Source organism: Castor canadensis, chromosome 5, assembly GCF_047511655.1.
Source record: "Castor canadensis chromosome 5, mCasCan1.hap1v2, whole genome shotgun sequence".
Lineage (NCBI taxonomy): Eukaryota > Metazoa > Chordata > Mammalia > Rodentia > Castoridae > Castor > Castor canadensis.
In genome coordinates, this window is record NC_133390.1 from 167,497,925 (window position 1) to 167,518,565 (window position 20,641).

Consider the following 20,641-nt stretch of genomic DNA (forward strand, 5'->3'; position numbering starts at 1 on the left):
TTCCACTATCATTGTATTGAGATCTATCTGTGCTTATAAGTCTAGTAGTGTTTATTTAATGAAATGGGGCATGTCAATGTTTGGTGCATATCTGTTAACAATTGTTATCTTCTCTGGATGGATTGATTCCTTTATTAATATGAAGTGACCTTCTTTGTCTCCTCTGACTAATTATGATTTGAAGTCTGTTTTATTAGATATGAGTATAGCTTTTCCTGTTTGCTTTCAGGGACTATTTTCTTAGAGAGTCTTTTTCCATCCTTTCACCCTACATCAGTGTTAGCCTTTGTCAGTGATATCCATTTCTGGTAGTCAACAAATGGTCAGGTCTTGCTTTGTAATCCAACCTGCTATTGTATGTGTTTTGATTAGAGAACTGAGACTATTAACATTCAGTGTAATATAGAAAGGTATTTCCTGTCATTTTGTTGTGTTTATGATGTTTGCTTCTTTCCTAATCCTCATTGGGTAGTCTACTCATTTGATGGGATTGATTCTTTCCATATTATCTTCATTGCATTCATCTTCCTCTTCTGTGTGTAGGATTCATTTAAGTATCTTCTGTAATGCTGGTTTAGTGGTTGTGAATCTTGAATTCCTTTAGTTTTTATTTATTGTGGAAGGTTTTTTTTTTTCCCCCAGTACTGGGGTTTGAACTTCATGATTCATACTTTCATGGCAGGATATAGTAATCTAGGTTGACAGTTGGAATTGCTTTCATTCCCTTCTTGCTTTTAGACTTTCTATTGAAAAATCTGCTATTGTTTTGGTTGGTTTGCCTTTAAATACAAGTCAGCAACAACTGACTTATTGCTTCTCTCTCACAGCATTCAATATTCTTTCTTTAATCTGTATATCTAGTGTTGTAACTATTAATATGTCTAGGGATTTTTCTTTTCTGATCTTACCTGTTTGGTTTTCTGAAAACCTCCTGTACCTGGAAGACCCTCTCTTTCTCAGGATTGAAGAATTTTCTGCCATTATTCTATTGTACATTTTTTCTGTGCCAGTAGGTTGTATCTCTTCTCTTTCTATATCCATGATTCATAGGTTTGGTCTTTTGGTAGAGTCCCAGAAGCCTGAATATTGTGTTCAGATTTTCTTAGTGTTTTTCTTTGTCTTTTTCTGATTGGTCTAATTCCTCTACTTTATCTTTAAACCTAATACTCTATTTTCAACTTGTTTCATTGTATTAGCAAAGTTTTCAACTGAGTTTTTTATTGAGGTTTTCATTTCCAGGATTTCAATTTGATTTTTTGTCAGAGTTTCTATATCTTTATTGAATTCCTCATTCATCTTCTACATTGTTTTCCTTATTTCATTCAGCTTATTTCATTTTTTTAAAATTCATTCAGCTGTTTATTTGTATCTTTTTTTTTTTCGGTACTGAGCCTTGAACTCAGGGCCTTCACCTTGAACCACTCCACCAGCCCTATTTTTGTGAAGGGTTTTTTGAGATAGGGTCTCACAAACTGTTTGCCTGGGATGGCTTTGAACTGTAATCCTCCTGATCTCTTCCTCCTGAGTAACCAGGATTACAGGCATAAGCCACTGGTGCCTTTTGAATTTATTCAGATGACTGTATATATCCTCTTTATTTTTGTTGATCAATTATTCTTTATAGTTTATTGTTTGAATTTTTATCTGTTTCACTATCATTCAAGTCCTTTATTGTGGAATTGTTGACATTTGGAGGATAACTGTTGCCTTGTTTTTTTCATATTACTTTGCTTCTACCTTGGGATTTACCCATCTGAGGCCAAGTCACTGGCTAGAAGTTTTAATCACTTCTAGTCTTTCAGTTGAAAAACTCTCAATGTTCAGGCAGGACAGTGAAGTAGCTAGGTTAAAGTGCTCTTTTTTACTACCAGTCATGGTTATGGCTGCTAGAGTATCTCAGTCTCAAACAATAGGCCCTCTCTCCTCTGAGATAAGGAAGCAACAGAATATCTTTCTTCACAAGGCTAGCCTTATACACCACAGCAGTCATTCTCTCACAGATCCCTCCACTGATTTAAGGCTTGTGGGAGGTATGGGCTTATCTTGTAGCTAGTCTGTTGCAGGACTGTCTCGTTTACTTTTCCATGTCATCTTCAGCTTCCTTTCTCATTCCTGGAAAGCTGAGAATGGGCTTTTCTCTTTTGCCTTAGTTTCTTTGTGATATGCTACCATTCTGCTATCTCTTTTGTGGTTCCCAATGCTCTTCCTCTCTTTCTCTCTTCAGAATATAGTCTCTCTTATGTTACCTGGTTCTTCTCATTCCTGGAGTCAAACAGTGGATGCTTCTAATCTGTCATCTTGCCTTGATCCCTTCTACATACCCTTTCTAATATGTGGAAGCTAAGTTGGCCTGAATGTAGAGTAGTTATTAGTAGAAGTTGGGAATGGTGTGTGTGGGGGGTGAATAAGGTGAGACTGGATTTGATTAGTGCATGCTGCATACATGTTTGAATTATTTTACAGAAACCTATTAATATACACAATTTATTAAATAAATAAAATTAGTTAAAATAAAATATTTAAAAAGAAAGCAGTAATGGAAAATAGAGAGAGAAAAGACATAGGACTTATAGTGAATAGCACAATAGCAGAAGTAATTGCTTCACTACCTGTAATTACTAAAAATGTCAAAAGATTAGGTTCTCACAGTAAAAGAGAGAAGACTAGAAGAAAGGTGAGAAAGCATGTTCCAACTGTGTGCTGTCTGTGAGCAACTTACTTTAGATTCATAGACTTAACTAGGTTGAAAGCAAAAGGATGGAAAAAGCTATTGCATGCAGATAATAACAGCAAGAGAACTGAGCTATAATAATATCAGACAAAATAGATTCAGAAATTGCCGTGAGACAAAATAAGAACATGGTATTGATCAAAGGGTTATTTTATGAAGAAGATATAAGTATTAGAAAAAAAGCATATAGCATGCACCTATCAATAGAGACCCTAAGTATATGAAGAAAACATATGAACTAAACGGAGAAATAAGCATTTGTACAAAAAAAGGTGAATGTCAACAACTAGACACAGCATCAGTACAGAAAGAGAGGACTTGACAGTGCTATAAACTAATTATGCCTAAAAGCCAAATATAGAGTACTCACCCCAAAGCAGTACTCACACATTTTTTCCAAGTGCTCCTGGAGCATTCTCAAGGATAGACTACCTATCAGGCCACTGAATAAGTACAATCTTTGTAAACAAATATTGAAATCATGCAAAATATCTTCTGCAAGCACAATGGAATTCAAATAGATATTAACAACAAAAGGAAAAATAGAAAATTCATAAATAGATGGAATTAACATGCTCTTAAACAATGAGTCAAAGAAAAAAACACAAGTGGAATTAGAGAACAATTTGTAACTAGTGAAATGAAAGTGCCACATACCAAAACTTTATGGAATGAGAAGTAGAGTGCAGAAGTAATAGTTGTAAGAACCACATTAAGAGAGATCTCAGGCCAGTAACCTAGCCTTATACCTAAAGGAAATAAGAACAAACTGAACCCAAATTTGATACAAGGGAGGAACTAATAAAGAGGAAATCAAAGGAATAGAATCTATATAGAGACTAATGATGGTTTTATTTTTGCCTTTTCTAAGTTTTATGTGTTTTATTTCCTTTTTCTTATCTTATAGCCCTGTCTATAACCTTCAGTAAAATCCTTCCTTGCAGTTAGAGATTTTTGTGAACTGAGCTGATAGGATGAAGTAGAGCACAATTTCCAGGTTATTTTTTGTTTAAAGCCAATTCTGTTTTCTCCCCTTTTCTTTCCATTGGCTGTAATACAGATATGGAAGTTGGCTATTTATAGCCATGAGAATGAGGACAACATTCTCATGTAAGAAGAGAAGCAACAAGGTGGAAGAAAACAGGTACTCTGAGAGGTCTTCTCTTGCTGAGCAACCTTGCTAGCCATAGATGGCTTCCTCGGGAAAAGAAACAATCTCTTTGGAGTTGCTCTATGTTGTTTCCTTCATAGCATCTTAATATATGCCCTAATTCAAACAACAGTAATTTCTTTTTTTTTTTTTTTTTTGGTGAATAGTAAACCTACAATCGAACTCTTGTTTCCTGAATATTCTAAGTCTTTAAACAATTTTTGCTTTACTTCTATTTGTTTCTCTTCCTGCACATTTATGCTACTAACAAAACCAATACATTCATTGCTATCACTTTGCAGTAATTTCATTTTTTGGCAGTACTGGGATTTGATCTCAGGGCCTCACACTTGCTAGGCAGGCACTCTACCATTTGAGCTACTCCCCCCAACCCTTTTTGCTTTGGTTATTTTTGAGATAGGGTCTTGAGCTTCTGCATAGTTGACCTGGACCAAGATCCTCCTATTCATACTCCCATGTACCTGGGATAACAGGTATGTACCACCACACGCAGCTTTATTGGTTGAGAAAGGGTCTTTACCTTTTGCCAAGGGTGGCCTAGAACCACGATTCTCCTATTCTCCTATCTTGGCTCACAAGTAACTGTGATTACAGGTGTTGAGCTATCTTGCCTGATCTCACTTGTGGCTTTGAGTGGTTATTTAACCTCTCTTGCCTTCAACGTGGTTTTTGTTGTTGTTCTTTTTTTGTGGTACTGGATATTGAACTCAGGGCTTCTTGCTTGCTAGGTAAGTGCTTTAGTACTTGAGCTATGCTCCTAGCCCTTTGGTTTATTTTGTTTTTGAGATAACAAATAAATAACTGCCCAGGCTGGCCTCACACTCTGATCTTCCTGCCTCTGCCTCTTACCCTCAACCTTTTTACAAAATTAAAGAACTAGGTATAATGCCAATCGAAGAGGTTTTTTTTTGTGTGTGAAAAATAAATATGGCAACACATGGAATGTACTAGGCATAGGACCTGAAACAGGGCGAATAGAATAAAACATAAACCATTATTACCCACAAAGATATATTTTATATTTTTCAGGCCAAAAGTTTGATCACTGCTCTTCCTATACTGCAAGATCTCCTGATATCCAAGCCCTACTGCAGTTCAGCCTGTCCCCTGGAGGATGAGGGGTAGCCATGGACAGTGCTCCTGTAAGAGGAAAAGGGCCCTTGCTCCCCACTTCCATTCACAGCAGGAGCCCAACACAAAAAGAAGAGTGAATTCAGATTTCAGAAAGGTAGATCTAGACCAGATTTCCAAAACAACTATGAGCAACCCCTTAAAGTTGTCACTTTAAATAGACAACTCAGGCTCAGTGAGGAACAGAGATTTGTCACCCAACAAGTAGGAAGGCAAAGCTGGGGGTGGCTGGCACTCAGGTTACCTGCCTCCCAAGCCCTAGCTCTATCCATTCCATCCAAACTGCTCTTCCTCTGAGGTTTTTTCCTTCCCTGAGAGCTTTCTTGTACAAAGACAGAGGGAACAGAGATCAACAGCAGAGGCCATGAGATATTTTGTTTTCCCATGATATTCCCCCCTTGAAATCTGAAAGACTTAGTGTGTCTGACTGCCTCATTTGCATATTAAAACAGAAGGCTGGGGGAAGACATTGCTTAACCTAAAAGGGTGATGTATCATAGGCAGAATTTCAGGCCAGAACCAGTAGAATTCTTAATGAGCAGGGATTTTTCTGGCACCTGTAACTTCCTTCTTCCTCTGTCTTGTAAGAAGGGCACAGATCTCTTGAAAGTTAAAGAAAACATGGGAATGCTGTATGGTTAGCCCCAAGGGCTTGCTGGTTACTCTGCAGGGCTTATAGTAGCCAGATCAGGACTAACACTGGATTTGAAAAGAAAGGTCCTGCCTCTTTTTTTTTTTTTTGTCCTGGGGTTTGCACTCAGGGCCTTCACCTAGAGCCACTCCACCAGAACATTTTTGTAATGAGTTTTTTTGAGATAAGAGTCGCACAAACTATTTCCCCAGGGGTTGACTTTGAACCATGATCCTCCCAATATCTGCCTCCTAAGTAGCTAGGATTATAGGCATGAGCTACAGGCACCTGGCTGGTCCCATCTATTTTTATGCCACGTGTGTTTGTGCAGATTTTCATTTCCTGTGAAATGGAGACTGTAGTAATTTCTAATATTAAGACATAGTAAGGGATACTTGTTCCTGGCCCTGTTCTTCCCTACACCACAGAAACATGCTTCATGGGTTCTTTTCTTCTTCCTTCACATCCACCTGCCTGGAACTTCCAGGAGCCCAGAAATCACAGTAGCCAGAAACAAAAGGAGAAGTGAGTTGTTTTTTTTTTTTAACTGTAAAGTGCATAAGAGAGGCAGCAGCCCCAGTCTTGGGCATCCAGTATGAGAGGTAGAATGAGCAGTGTGCAAGGGTAATGGTGCTAGAACCTGAGACCAGTTAGAGGCCCTCAGGCTTGGGTACAGGATGGGTATAGTGAGGACAGGCTCCACCTGGTGGGAGAGAAGAGAATTGGAGATGGAGTCAGACTAGTGAGGAGGTTGAATACCCATTGCACCTTGTTTGTGGTCTTGGAGACTCCTCTCTCAACACCTCCTTCCCATCACCCTGAGATCATTCCCATCCTCCCAACCCTCTTCTCTGTCTGTAGGGGTCCCCTTTTCTTCCAGCTAGTGCTCACCTCACTTGGGCTTTAACCACTCTGTCCCACAAAAGCCTACACAGCACTTTTGGTCCCCATGCAATCAACATGGGCACAACACAGATTGGGAGGATTCTTCATTGGGCAGCATATCATAGACTTGGGGCAGGAGCCAGTCTTGCTGGGGCTCTCCTCTTTGACTGATTGTTGACCTTTAACTGAAACTGGTCCTTGTCGTGAGCGCTTGTTGGTTCAGTTGAGTACAGAGACAGTACTCAGGAGACTCTTATTTCAGAGAACATTGTTTTTATTCAAACAAATTCACATGGCACTTTCCTATGGATCCTAATGCCTGTCTTTGTTACCCTAGCCAGCCAGGAGTTACTCCGACCTTCCCCCAAGTCTCGCTCATGTCTTCTCAGCCAATGAGGGGGGTGTATCTGAGCCCCAGGGGATCCTCACAGCCACCTTCAGTGCAGATCCAGTTTCACAGTTCACCAGCGACACCCAGTGGTCATCGGGAGAAGGGAGCCCCCCCCCCAAGTGGCGGCTGCCTCCATGTCAGGGTCTCGGGACAGACTCTGACAGTGTGGTCTCTGATGGGCAAGGAGGCAAGCAAGGTTTTGGGTTCTAGCCTGAGTTTATATACCCTGTGGTGACCTCACCACTCCTGTTATCTGCACCATCACCTTAGGGTTAGGTTGTTTGCATATCAGCCACCACCTTAGGGTTGGCTTATTAGCATATCAGCCTGTCACTCTCTGGCTGGTATCTAAGTCCTAACACACACTAGCTAATACTTCTTATTTCAACAATTTTTCATACCTTAACACAATATAATCCATCAGTACAACAACAGTCTTATATGTGTTCACCACAGTCCTTTAATTAGCTCTTTTACTTTGACCCAAATGTAACCTTTCATAAGATCTTGATCCTTAACTGTAATTGGTTCTCCAATGGGATCTTGTCCTTTGACCCCAGTATGACCTTTCACAATATCATATCCTTTAACAGGCACTGTTAAAGTAAACCAGTATGCCTATGTCACTTTCCCCTAGGTCCAGCCACTGCTCACTGCAGTGTCCCTCAGTTCATGCTCAGATGTGGGGGATGTGCATCAGGGGCAGCTGGGGTCAGTGCTGTTGGAAAGATGTTCTCTTCTCTTTATGCAAAAGGGCTATAGGACTAGAGTTCTCTCAGTATGTGTTTCTTCCTCTTTTCTCTAATTCTGAGTCTCTTAGGAGCTGGCTTCACACTGGGTGACATCCAGAAATGAGAAGTACACTTTGTCATTTCTGAGGAAACTTAGTGGAGGGGGAATAGCATTGAATTGCATGGGAGGAGATCTGAGCTGCATCCTGACTCTGGAAATTGTTTTTACAATTCCTCACTTCTCTCTACATCTGAATTTTCTTCTTATGAAGTGGGGATCCTAAAACAGCATGACCTTTGAGGTTTTGTCGCTTTATAATCTCCAACAGAGGACAGATTCTCAGGTGCTTTTATGGGACAAACAGGCAGGGATCAGAGTCCATAAAAGGGAGACAAGTTGGAAGATTGTGAGTTAAAGGCCAGTCTAGGCTATATAGCAAGGTCCTGCCTCAAAAGATAAAAATAACAAAATCAGCTATTATAAATGTGACAAATAGCTTTCAAGTATCAATGTACCAATTTGCACTACCAACAATATTTGAGAGTTTCAGTAGCTCTATAGTGTTGCCAATACTTTGTGCTCTCTGCCTTTTCAGTAACTACTTTGTTGGACATCTATTGGCATTTCCTTATGATTTGAGTTTCCATTTCCCTAATGACTGGTCAACTTCAGCAATTTTTCACATTTTGTCTGTTTAAGTGTCTTTTTTTATGAAGTGCTTATTCAAGTATCTTGGCCTTTTCAATTGGTATATGTGCCCTTTTCTTATTAATTTGTAGGAGAAAAGAAACTCTCACGCATTGCTAGGGAGAGTCTATGTTAGGGTATGAATCTGAAATGTCCCACCCCCACTGGAAGTTCATGTGTTAGAGACATGGACCCCAACTGTAGTTCTATTGGGAGGTAGTAGAAATGTTAGGAGGTAGAGACTAATTGTAGGAATTGGGTCACTGGTGAAATGTCTTTGAAGGATTTATTGTGACCCCACCCCTTCCTCTAACTCTCTCTTTGCTTCCTGGCCACCAGGAGGTGGACAACCTCCTCTGCCACATTGTCCTATTGTTATGATGTTCTGCCTCACTACAAGCCTATAGCAAGGGAGGAGTTTGGAAAAGTTAATATAAGCAGGCCAGGAAAAGCTTAGAATGCTGTAAGTGGAGCTTAATAAGCAATTATGTTAGAAGCTCAGAACAGCAGACTGCTGATAGGCATGCAGAGTAAAGGCTGTGATGACATGTTTTAGATGGAAATGAGGACTCTTGAGCATCTGAGTGGAGAATATTGCTGTTACATTCTAGCAATAAACTTGCGTACATTTTGTCTCTGTCCTAATCCGTTATGTGAAGTTGAGTTTAAAGGTGATGAACTTATTCATGAGGTGGAGAAAATTTCAAGGCAGCATAGCATTAAGGCCATGTGGTGGGTATTGCTGGATGCTACCAGCCAGATTACAGTGAGTATTAGAAGCAAAAATGAGAGCATGAAGATTCAAACACCTTGCAGCTTGGGTACATAAGATGTGCTTGTGAATTGTAGCTGGAGGATGTGGTTGCTAACGAATTCAGCACCATTAAAAAACTCTAAGTACTTTGCAATGGGACAATACTATAGCTCCTTTGAGGGCATGTCAGGAATCGGGAAGACCCCACTCCTCAAGGGACAAAGGTAAAAAAGTGTAAGCCTTTCATTTGAGAAGAGAGTCTCTGGGGTCCCTGGTTCTATAGGACTGCCAGTTTTTTTTTTCCAGAAATTTGTCACTGTGCTCAGCCACTTAGGCATTAAGAATCCTCAGCAACTAGCACCAGAGAGGGTTGAGGAGATTTTCAATAAGAGAGAGAAAAATCTCATCTCACTGCCATGAGCCTTGTCCTGGAGCTCTTGAACTCATTGATGCAAAGAATTTGAAGACAATTCAAGAAGAAGAGGGTGGGAAAAGATTTGTTAGGTAAGGTGAATATAGAGCAACAAGCAGTAGAAGAAAAAGGAGAGGGAAATGCACACCAAGAGACTGAGTGCAGGCACAGAGGCATGCTGGGGCTTCTACCATTGGGATAATTTACACTAGCTAAAGTAGGTTAGGGAGGTTTGCTTGAACTATAAGTGATTTCTTTGTTTTAGGCACCTGGTAGCACTCAATCATTTTGCTATTGCAAGGTTTTGACATTATCACCCAAGCATGGAGAAATTGGACCTGGAGTGATTATTAATCAAAGAGCCTTGTGACATGGGTACCTGTTTCTTGTATCAAAGGAATTGCTGTATCAGGTGTTCTTAACTCCTGGCACATTACTCATCTGGGATGAGGTCAGAGGAATTTTAGAGGAATTTTGTAACTAAGGGGAGAGATATGCTGGAAGGAAAGTATGTGTGTGCTTTCCTAATGTTTGATATAATGTTTAATTTTTCAGTGCTAGTAATTTATTTTGCAGTCCTAGTTCCTGATTCTGGCTTGCTTTGATTCCCATATCACCTGCTCCTGTTCTAGTCTGCCTCTCACATCATGATCCACCATGACTTCTGGTGGCAGTCCTTGGCATATCCCACATGGTATTGTATATAAGAGTTGTATGGTCAAAGAAGCCTTAACCAGGATTTCAAAAAAAGGCCTGGAAACCTAGGAAATACATGGTAGGGTCAGAGTTCTTTCAAGAAGACTTTTAAAGGACCACATGTGAAGCTGAAATAATGGAAGCCTCAGAAAGTTGGAGATGCTAGGAATGTAGAACATCTGTGAAGGAAAGCTACAGGCAGTGAATGAGTGAAGTAGCCCAAGTGAGTGGCCCTGTGGGCGGCATCTGTCACTGCCACACAGGCGGTGAGCCCTTTGGAACTCACATCGTGCCAACATGTGCTCTGGATGCCAGCTGTGGAGCTACAGGATTTGGTCTTGCTTTGATCCGGTCCTTCCTTGATATTCTCCTATGCCTTCCTATTGGAACGGAAGTGTTTTTCCAGGGCTTTCTGTTAGAAGTATGTAAGTTTTAAAAAAATTTTTTACAGGGGGTGTTATGATTTGCATCTATAATATCTCCCAAAGGCTATGTATTAAAGACTTGATCCATGACATAGCATTGTTCAGAGGACAGAATATATAAATAAATAAATATATTATTTATTTAATTGTAAAAAGTAAGGGGGCTTCATTTTGACTTTTTCAGATTTGAAACTACGGTACATTGGTCATATCATTCCTCTATTATCCTCTCTTATCGCTCTTCCCTCTCCTCCTCTTCCAGCTTCCACATCTCTAACTGTCCGCCTTTTAGTTTAATGCCTTCCTATTTCACACTCCACATATGAGAGACAGCATGCAATACTTGTCTTTGAGAGACTGGCTTATTTCATTTAGCATGATCTCCAGTTCCACCTATTTTCCTGCAAATGACATAATTTCTTTCTTTATGGCTGAATAAACCTCCATTGCATCTGTACCACCTCTTCTTTATCAGTCCATCTCCTGATGGACAATAAGACTGATGCCATACCTCGGCTATTGTGAGTAATACATTAATAACCGTGGCTATGCAGGAATCTGTACAGGAAGCTGGCTTTGATACTTTTGGGTATATATCCAGGAGTGCTATGTCTGGATCATGTTTAGTTATATTTTTAACTTTTGAGGAAACCCCATACTGATTTTCATAGTGACTGAACTAATTTTCACTCCTGAAAACAGTGTAGGATTTTTCCTTCTACCCACAACCTTATCATTTGTTTTTGTTTTTTGCTGTTGTTTTGTTTTCTTTGTGATAACCCTCCTGACTAGGTTGAGATGAAATATCAGTATAGTTTCGATTTGCATTTACCTAATGGCTTAAAGGTATTTAGCATTTTTTCATGTATGTATTGACTATTTGTACTTCCTCATTGAAAAGTATCTATAAAATTCATTTGTCCACTTATTGATTGACTTGATGGTTCTTATGGTATTTCATTTTTTGTGTTTTTAAAAAATATATTCTGGATATATTATTGGATGAATACCACACAAAGATTTTCTTCCATTCTGCAGGCTGTTCACTCTGTTGTTTCTTTTTCTATACAGAAGACTTTTAATTTAATGCAATATTTTTGTGATTTCTTACTCTTATTTCCTGAGATATTGGAGCCCTATTAAGAAAGTCATTGCCTATGCCTAGAAATTGAAGTATTTTTCTTTAAGTTTTCCTCTACTTGTTTGAAAGTTTCATTAAGGTTTTTGGGCCACTTTGAGTTGATTAATGTACAGGGTGAGAGGCAGTACTAGTTTCAGTCTTCTACACGAGGATATCCAGTTTTTCCAACACTATTTGTTGAAGAGGTTTTCTTTTTTTGTATGTATATTTTTGGCACCTTTGTCAAGAATCAAATGGATGTGGCTTCATAGAATTGGTTCTGGATCTTCTATTCTTTTTATTGGTCTATGTGACTCTTTTCTTCCAGTATCATGCTGTTTTTGCTACTAGGACTCTGTGGCATAGTTTGAAGTCAGGTATTGTGCTACCTTCAGCATTGCTCTTTTTGCTTAGTATTGCTTTGGCTATTCAGGGTCTTTTGTATTTTCATGTGACTTTTAGAATTATTTTTTGCATTAAATTTGCATATCATTTTTGGTAGTGTTTTCATTTTAACAATATTTATTCTACTGATCCATGAATATAGGACAATTTCCATCTTTTAGATACCTCTATAATTTCTTTTTTTTTTTTTTTCATTTTTCTTTTATTATTCATATGTGCATACAAGGCTTGGTTCATTTCTCCCCCCTGCCCCCACCCCCTCCCTTACCACCCACTCCACCCCCTCCCGCTCCCCCCCCTCAATACCCAGCAGAAACTATTTTGCCCTTATCTCTAATTTTGTTGTAGAGAGAGTATAAGCAATAATAGGAAGGAACAAGGGGTTTTGCTGGTTGAGATAAGGATAGCTATACAGGGCATTGACTCACATTGATTTCCTGTGCGTGGGTGTTACCTTCTAGGTTAATTCTTTTTGATCTAACCTTTTCTCTAGTTCCTGGTCCCCTTTTCCTATTGGCCTCAGTTGCTTTAAGGTATCTGCTTTAGTTTCTCTGCATTAAGGGCAACAAATGCTAGCTAGTTTTTTAGGTGTCTTACCTATCCTCACCCCTCCCTTGTGTGCTCTCGCTTTTATCATGTGCTCATAGTCCAATCCCCTTGTTGTGTTTGCCCTTGATCTAATGTCCACATATGAGGGAGAACATACGATTTTTGGTCTTTTGGGCCAGGCTAACCTCACTCAGAATGATGTTCTCCAAGTCCATCCATTTACCAGCGAATGATAACATTTCGTTCTTCTTCATGGCTGCATAAAATTCCATTGTGTATAGATACCACATTTTCTTAATCCATTCATCAGTGCTGGGGCATCTTGGCTGTTTCCATAACTTGGCTATTGTGAATAGTGCTGCAATAAACATGGATGTGCAGGTGCCTCTGGAGTAACCTGTGTCACAGTCTTTTGGTTATATCCCCAAGAGTGGTATTGCTGGATCAAATGGTAGATCGATGTCCAGCTTTTTAAGTAGCCTCCAAATTTTTTTCCAGAGTGGTTGTACTAGTCTACATTCCCACCAACAGTGTAAGAGGGTTCCTTTTTCCCCGCATCCTCGCCAACACCTGTTGTTGGTGGTGTTGCTGATGATGGCTATTCTAACGGGGTGAGGTGGAATCTTAGCGTGGTTTTAATTTGCATTTCCTTTATTGCTAGAGATGGTGAGCATTTTTTCATGTGTTTTCTGGCCATTTGAATTTCTTCTTTTGAGAAAGTTCTGTTTAGTTCACATGCCCATTTCTTTATTGGTTCATTAGTTTTGGGAGAATTTAGTTTTTTAAGTTCCCTGTATATTCTGGTTATCAGTCCTTTGTCTGATGTATAATTGGCAAATATTTTCTCCCACTCTGTGGGTGTTCTCTTCAGTTTAGAGACCATTTCTTTTGATGAACAGAAGCTTTTTAGTTTTATGAGGTCCCATTTATCTATGCTATCTCTTAGTTGCTGTGCTGCTGGGGTTTCGTTGAGAAAGTTCTTACCTATACCTACTAACTCCAGAGTATTTCTTACTCTTTCTTGTATCAACTTAAGAGTTTGTGGTCTGATATTAAGATCCTTGATCCATTTTGAGTTAATCTTGGTATAGGGTGATATACATAGATCTAGTTTCAGTTTTTTGCAGACTGCTAACCAGTTTTCCCAGCAGTTTTTGTTGAAGAGGCTGCTATTTCTCCATCGTATATTTTTAGCTCCTTTGTCAAAGATAAGTTGCTCATAGTTGTGTGGCTTCATATCTGGATCCTCTATTCTGTTCCACTGGTTCTTCATGTCTGTTTTTGTGCCAGTACCATGCTGTTTTTATTGTTATTGCTTTGTAATATAGTTTGAAGTCAGGTATTGTGATACCTCCTGCATTGTTCTTTTGACTGAGTATTGCCTTGGCTATTCGTGGCCTCTTGTGTTTCCATATAAATTTCACAGTAGATTTTTCAATGTGTTTAATGAATGTCATTGGAATTTTGATGGGAATTGCATTAAACATGTAGATTACTTTGGGGAGTATCGACATTTTTACTATGTTGATTCTACCAATCCATGAGCATGGGAGATCTCTCCACTTTCTATAGTCTTCCTCAATCTCTTTCTTCAGAAGTGTATAGTTTTCCTTGTAGAGGTCTTTCACATCTTTTGTTAGGTTTACACCTAGGTATTTGATTTTTTTTGAGGCTATTGTAAATGGAATTGTTTTCATACATTCTTTTTCCGTTTGCTCATTGTTAGTGTATAGAAATGCTAATGATTTTTCTATGTTGATTTTATATCCTGCTACCTTGCTATAGCTATTGATGATGTCTAGAAGCTTCTGAGTAGAGTTTTTTGGGTCTTTAAGGTATAGGATCATGTCGTCTGCAAATAGGGATATTTTGACAGTTTCTTTACCTATTTGTATTCCTTTTATTCCTTCTTCTTGCCTAATTGCTCTGGCTAGGAATTCCAGTACTATGTTGAATAGGAGTGGAGATAGTGTAGATGCCTCTATAATTTCATTGTAGTTTTCATTGTAGAGATCTTTAATGTTTTTGGTTAAGATTGTCCCTAGGTATTTTTTTGTTCTTCACTGCTATTGTGAATGGAATTGCTTTCCTGATTTCTTCTTTCAGTGAGTTTGTTGTTGTTGTTGTAGTAAAGATAAGCTGTTTTTTAATGTTGAATTGTGCCCTGCTTCTTTGATGAAAGTGTATATCAAATCTAAGAATCTTCTAGTGAGTTTTTAGGGTCTTTTAATTATAGGCATATCATCTGCAAATGGATAGTTTGACTTCCTCCTTTCCTATTTGTATCCCTTTTCTTTCTTTCTCTTGTCTCATTGCTCTGGCTAAGAATATAAGCACTATATTGAATAAGAGTGGTGATAGTGCACACCATAGTCATGTTTCTGATTTTAGAGGAAATTCTTTCAGTTTTTCCCCATTCATCCATATGGAAACGTTGACCATAGGTCTGTCATATACAGCCTTTATTATGTTGAAGTCTGAACTTTCTGTTCCTAGTTTCCTTGCAGATTTTATCATGAAGGGATGTGGGATTTTGTTGAGTGCTTTTTCTGCATCTATTGAGATGATTATGTGATTATCGTTCTTTCTTCTGTTTGGAAGCCCTATTTACATTTACCAATTTATATATGTTGTGGTGTAGTTTCTCACTGCTGGACTGGGGGTATAGCTCAGCAGTCAAGCATCCACCCATGTTTAGGGCACTGGGTCTGATCTCCAGCACCACTAAGAGAGAGAAAACTAGCTGTAGTATCTTGTAGTTCCTACTCAGGCTGATATTGTATGTGAGGTGAGGGCCATGTGGCACTCACTCTAGAAGCTTTCTTTTTGTGTGTACTGGAAACCACAGGCTTTGTAGCCTGTGGGATGGGAGGTTCCCACTCACTCCACAGACTCCCCACCCTCCAGTTTATAACCCCAAGAGAAGCAAGCATTCACGACATTCACTTGAATGCTTTGGAGTGTGGGGGGAAGTAAACAGAGCACTGAGTTTTGCACTGCAGGGAGAGAACTGAGGGAATCCAGAATTCTGCTTGCTGGTCTCAGTGCTTTCACACCAAGCCCAGGAGTTAACTACTCTGTGGGAAACAGAAGGCAGGAAAAATAGTGTGATCTTCAGGACCTGGTCTCAGTGCTCTCAGTCCTGCCCCGTAGCAAACCACACACACAGCAGAGATGCAGCTAAAAAGGCCAAACAATCCACCACTCACAGGATCAGGGTTCTGTTTCTTCAGTGATCCTCAGGCAATGGGGCTTACTCCTTGCCACAGAGGGTGGGGTCAACAACCACCATGTCCTTCACTGCCTGAGCTCCCTGCTTGGCTTACCTTGTGGTTGTGGCCTCAGCCTCCCCTGCCCCTCAGAGAATCAGCGTGGGAACTATGGACTGCTTGCTACTTTTCTCAGCCTTTTTGTTTCTTTGTGCTTTGCAACTGTCTTATCACCTTTTTTCTGATTTCTGCTGCTCTTCCTTTCTTTGGAATATAACCTCTCCTTTTTTATCTTTACTCTTCTCATTCATGGAACCACATGGAAGATGTGTCTCATCTGCCATCTTGCCCTGAACCCACTATTTCCTTTCTTCGTTAAGCTTTCTCTTAGGTGTTACCAGTTTTTCTTCAGATTCCAGACTTGTGCACATGTTGATTCAGTTTTTCTCAAGGGGATAGTGCTCTGGAGTTACTCTACCACTTTCAGTGATATTACTTCAACGACTTACCAGTTTGTCTGTTTTTTTTCTTTTTTTGTATCTATGACAGTTTTATTTCATGTTATTTTCTTCATTACTCAGGTTTGAAGTTATGAATTCTTTTTCTATAAAGACATATTTATAATAATTTTCCATTTGTATATTCTAGAAAGAAAGTCAATACTCCTATCTCCTTTGCGTCCATGTTCTCTTTCCCTACCATCCTGTTCCACCTGCCTTGTGAAGATCTATAAATATTTCGGATGGTCAATAAGATAATTTCTTAAACATTGTACACAACTGTATTTTACTGAATTCATTGATTGTCAGGATATCCTTCTTAAACATCTTCCCACCATCTGGATTACATGCTTAAAACTCTTGTTTCATGAGGCTTGTCTGGTAAAAACCCTGCTTATATATTGCATGGTGCCTTTATTTTTTAAATCATGTAGAATGATGACTGTGAGTATAATTTCAAATTCATTTTTTTCTCAAAATATTTTTATCCCTGCTTTTCATGTTACTATGATTATTCTGACTAGTATTTCTTAAGCGTGTCAAGATATGAATTTTATATAAATTATCACATTATGTTTTCTTTTTAAATTTTTTTGGCAGCACTTGGGTCTGAACTCAGGACCTCATACTTGTTAGGTGGGCACTCTTACTGCTTGAGCTATTCCACCAGCCCTACATTATTTCCTCTTAATGTGCATATGAAAGGAGTAGATGTGATTAACATTTCTTTCTGCAGTCAATGAGCCTTGCCTGTAGTGTGCTCATATACAGAATTTTTCAGGCACTGTATTCTGAAGTTTATAAGCAGTTTACTTAGTTCTGAGTGTAAGATAGGCTGGTGATGGCTCAATACCTCAGCATAGGCTTTATTCTGAAGAAGAAAGCTGTAGAGGGTTCTCCAGCAAGAGGGCTATAGCCTACTGTCACTTACAGACTGTGGTAGTTATAGGAGGGTAGGGGGAAGGTGCCAGGAAATTGGCGAGGCCAGGAAAATTTTTGTGATTGGCTTGTTGCTAGGGATAGCTAAGGGAGGAAAATGGTGATTAGATCAGTCGGTTACTCAACCAACTCTTGCTCCTGGTGACAATGGTGTAAGGGGGGTTTCTATCATTCTTTGGGGCCAGTTGTGATTTTTCCAGTAAGTGATGAGGTATTTCCAGTAAGCTGCCTGCAAGAAGGAGGGTGTATAGTCCTAACATGGTGGTCCTTATGTTCACCCTAACACTGAGAAATATTGGTCAATATTATTTGATAAAATTTCAATTTCTATGATCTCTCTTATTTCTCAAAAGTTTCAGCCAGTTATAGCACAAATGACACAGAGAATGGGTCTATGAATTATAACACCATTTTCCAGCTAGAATTATTTTTCAAAGGGAGGAAGAACAGGAAGAAATCCTCCACACCTAGATTTTATGAAGTTATACCAAGATCTTGGACTAAGAGATTCATGTTCGGTTTATGTAACTACAATCTCCATCCTACCCCAATCCAGAAACTCAATGGAAAGCAAAGAATTTTAGGGCAAGACTCTAATTGTGTCCAGGGCCTGCCAATCTCAGCACTCCGGACAACTTCCTTGAAAAAAAAAATGCCAGAAATTGCCTCATTCCAAGCTCACTAGTAGAAGAAAGTTTATGATAACCTTAACCTTATTTTTGAATCAAAGAACAAACTGTTAGTGAAGTCAGTGTACCAAATGCAGAGATAACACAAAGGGGCTTAAGATTTGTAAAATCAAACCAGGAAAAGGTAAACAAAAATAGTATGAGATTATAATACTCATATCAGAACAGAATTTGATGAAATTTTAAAGAAGCATTTCAACATAGAAAATTAACATATTGATAAAGATGAAAGTATAAACCAGTGACTTGGAAAAAAGTCACAAGGACTTAGTGATGAATAGGTACTAGATATGATATCTTTTTGTTGGGGGAGATAGTACTAGGGTTTAAACTCAGGGCCTTGTGCTTGTTAGGCAAACACTGTACCAATTGAGCTACACTCCCAGTCCCTTTTATTATAGTTATTTTTTGGATAGGATTTCACAGTTTTTGTCTGGGCCTCTGTGTGTCTGTGGACAGTGAATCTCCTACTTACAGCTCTCCCTAGAGTTGGGATGACAGGCACATGCCACCACGCTCAATTCACTGTGATTGCCTTGAACTGCAATCCTGTGGGTAATGTAGCTTTTATGAAACAATGAAGGAAAAAAAATCACTAAGAAATATTACAGTGCACAAAATTACCATGAAATTAGGAAACTAATACCCTCAAATACAAAAAAGAAGAGAATCTGAAAAGTGTTTTTGTTGACTGTTTGCAAAATTACTTAAAGTGGAAAGGATAACAAAAAATACCCAAACTTCCTTTAAATAGATAGAAAAACAAAGCTCTACAAATATCACAAAAGAACTGTGTGGGTTTATTTCTAAGTCTTCTGTTCTGCTCATTGGCCTTTGTGTTTGTGCCAGTACCATGCTATTTTTGTTACTGTTACTCTGTAGTGCAATTTGAAGTAAGCTATTGTGATACCTCCAGTATTACTCTTTTTTAGTTAGTATTACTTTTGCTATTCTAAAAGTTTATGTTTCCAAATGAATTTTAGGATTGATTTTTCTATTTTGGTGAAGACGAGCATTGTTAGAATATACAAAAGTTAATGATTTTATACATTAATTTTATATACTGCTACTTTGCCAAAACTGTTTATCAGATATAGGAGTTTTTTGGTGGCGTCTTTAGGGTGTTTTTAGTGTAGGATATCATCTGTGAATAGGGATAATTTGACTTATACCTTCCCTATTTGAATCCCCTTTATTTCTTTCTCTTGCCTTATTGCTCTGGCTAGAAGATCCACTACTTTATTGAATAGGAGTGGGGACAGTGAACACTTTTGTCTTGTTCCTGACTTTAGAGGAAAATGATTTCAGTTTTTTTCACATTGAGTATGATGTTGGTTATAGGTTTGACATACAGCCTTTATTATTCTAAGATATGCTCTTTCTGTTCCTAGTTTCTTCAGAGCTTTTATTATAAAAGGATTTGAATTTTGTCCTAGGTTTTTTGGTATCTATTCAGATGATCATTTGATTTTTGTCCTTGATTTTATTTATATGCTGTATTACATTTATTGATATGTTTATGTAGAACCATCCTTGCATTCCTGGATTGAAACCAACTTGATCATAATGTCTGATCTTTTTCATATCTTGTTGAACTCTATTTGCCAGTATTTTGAGAATTTTTGTAACTATGTTCATCGAGAAATTTGGTCTATAATTTTCTTTTTTGTAGTTTCCTTTGGTATCAGGGTAATGATGGCTTCACAGAATAAGTTTGGTAGCATTCCTTCACTTTTTATTTTATTAAATACTTTGAAGAGTGTTGGTGTTTGTTCTTCTTGAAAGGTTTGGTCAAATTCAGCCTGATCATGTGGTCCTGTGCACTTCTTTGTTGGGAGACTTTTTATTAATGCTTAATCTCATTGCTTATTATAGATGTGCTTAAGTAGTTTATATACTCCTGGCTCAATTATGGTAGGTCATAAAAGTAGTTTATATACTCCTGGCTCAATTATGGTAGGTCATATGCACCTACAAATTTATCAATTTCTTCTAGATTTCCAGTTAGTTAAAATACATGTTTTTGAAGTAGTCCTTAACCATCTTCTGAATATTTTTGGTATTTGTTATGATATCCCTTTTTAAATCTCTAATCTTATTAATTTGGGTCTTTCCCTTCCTTCATTTGCTTAGTTTGGTTAAAGGTTTTTCAATCTTAATTATTTATTCAAAGAACCAACTTTTTGTTTCCTTGATCCTTTGCAGTGTTTCTTAAGTCTCCTTTTCATTAATTTCTGCTATAACCTTCATTATGTCTTTCTATTAGTTTTGGGGTTTGCTTATTCTTGTTTTTCTTGGAGTCTTGGATCATTAGGTTATTTATTTGAAATTTCTCTTTTTTTTGCAGGTGCTTATAACTATAAACTTTCCTCTAAGCACTGCCTTTGTTGTATCCCAGTGATTATGGTAAGTTGTATTTTCTTTTTTATTAGAGTCCACAAATTTTTAATTTTCCCCCTTATTTCGTTTAGGGATCCACTGGTCATTCAATAATGTATTGTTCTTTCTGTGTGTTTGAATATTTTTTGTAGTTGCTTTTGTTGTTGACTTCTAACTTCATTCCATTGTGGTCTGATACAATACA

General features: G+C 38.3%; 1 long non-coding RNA gene across 2 annotated transcripts in view; it reads left to right on the forward strand.

The window, feature by feature from the left end:
• Positions 1-20,641, forward strand: part of LOC141423414 (uncharacterized) — a 38,071-nt gene that overhangs the window by 8,827 nt on the left and 8,603 nt on the right. For both annotated transcript variants that reach the window (XR_012448278.1, XR_012448277.1), the window contains exon 2: positions 20,405-20,463. This is a non-coding gene — a long non-coding RNA (uncharacterized lncRNA). The remainder of the gene's footprint in view (positions 1-20,404; positions 20,464-20,641) is intronic.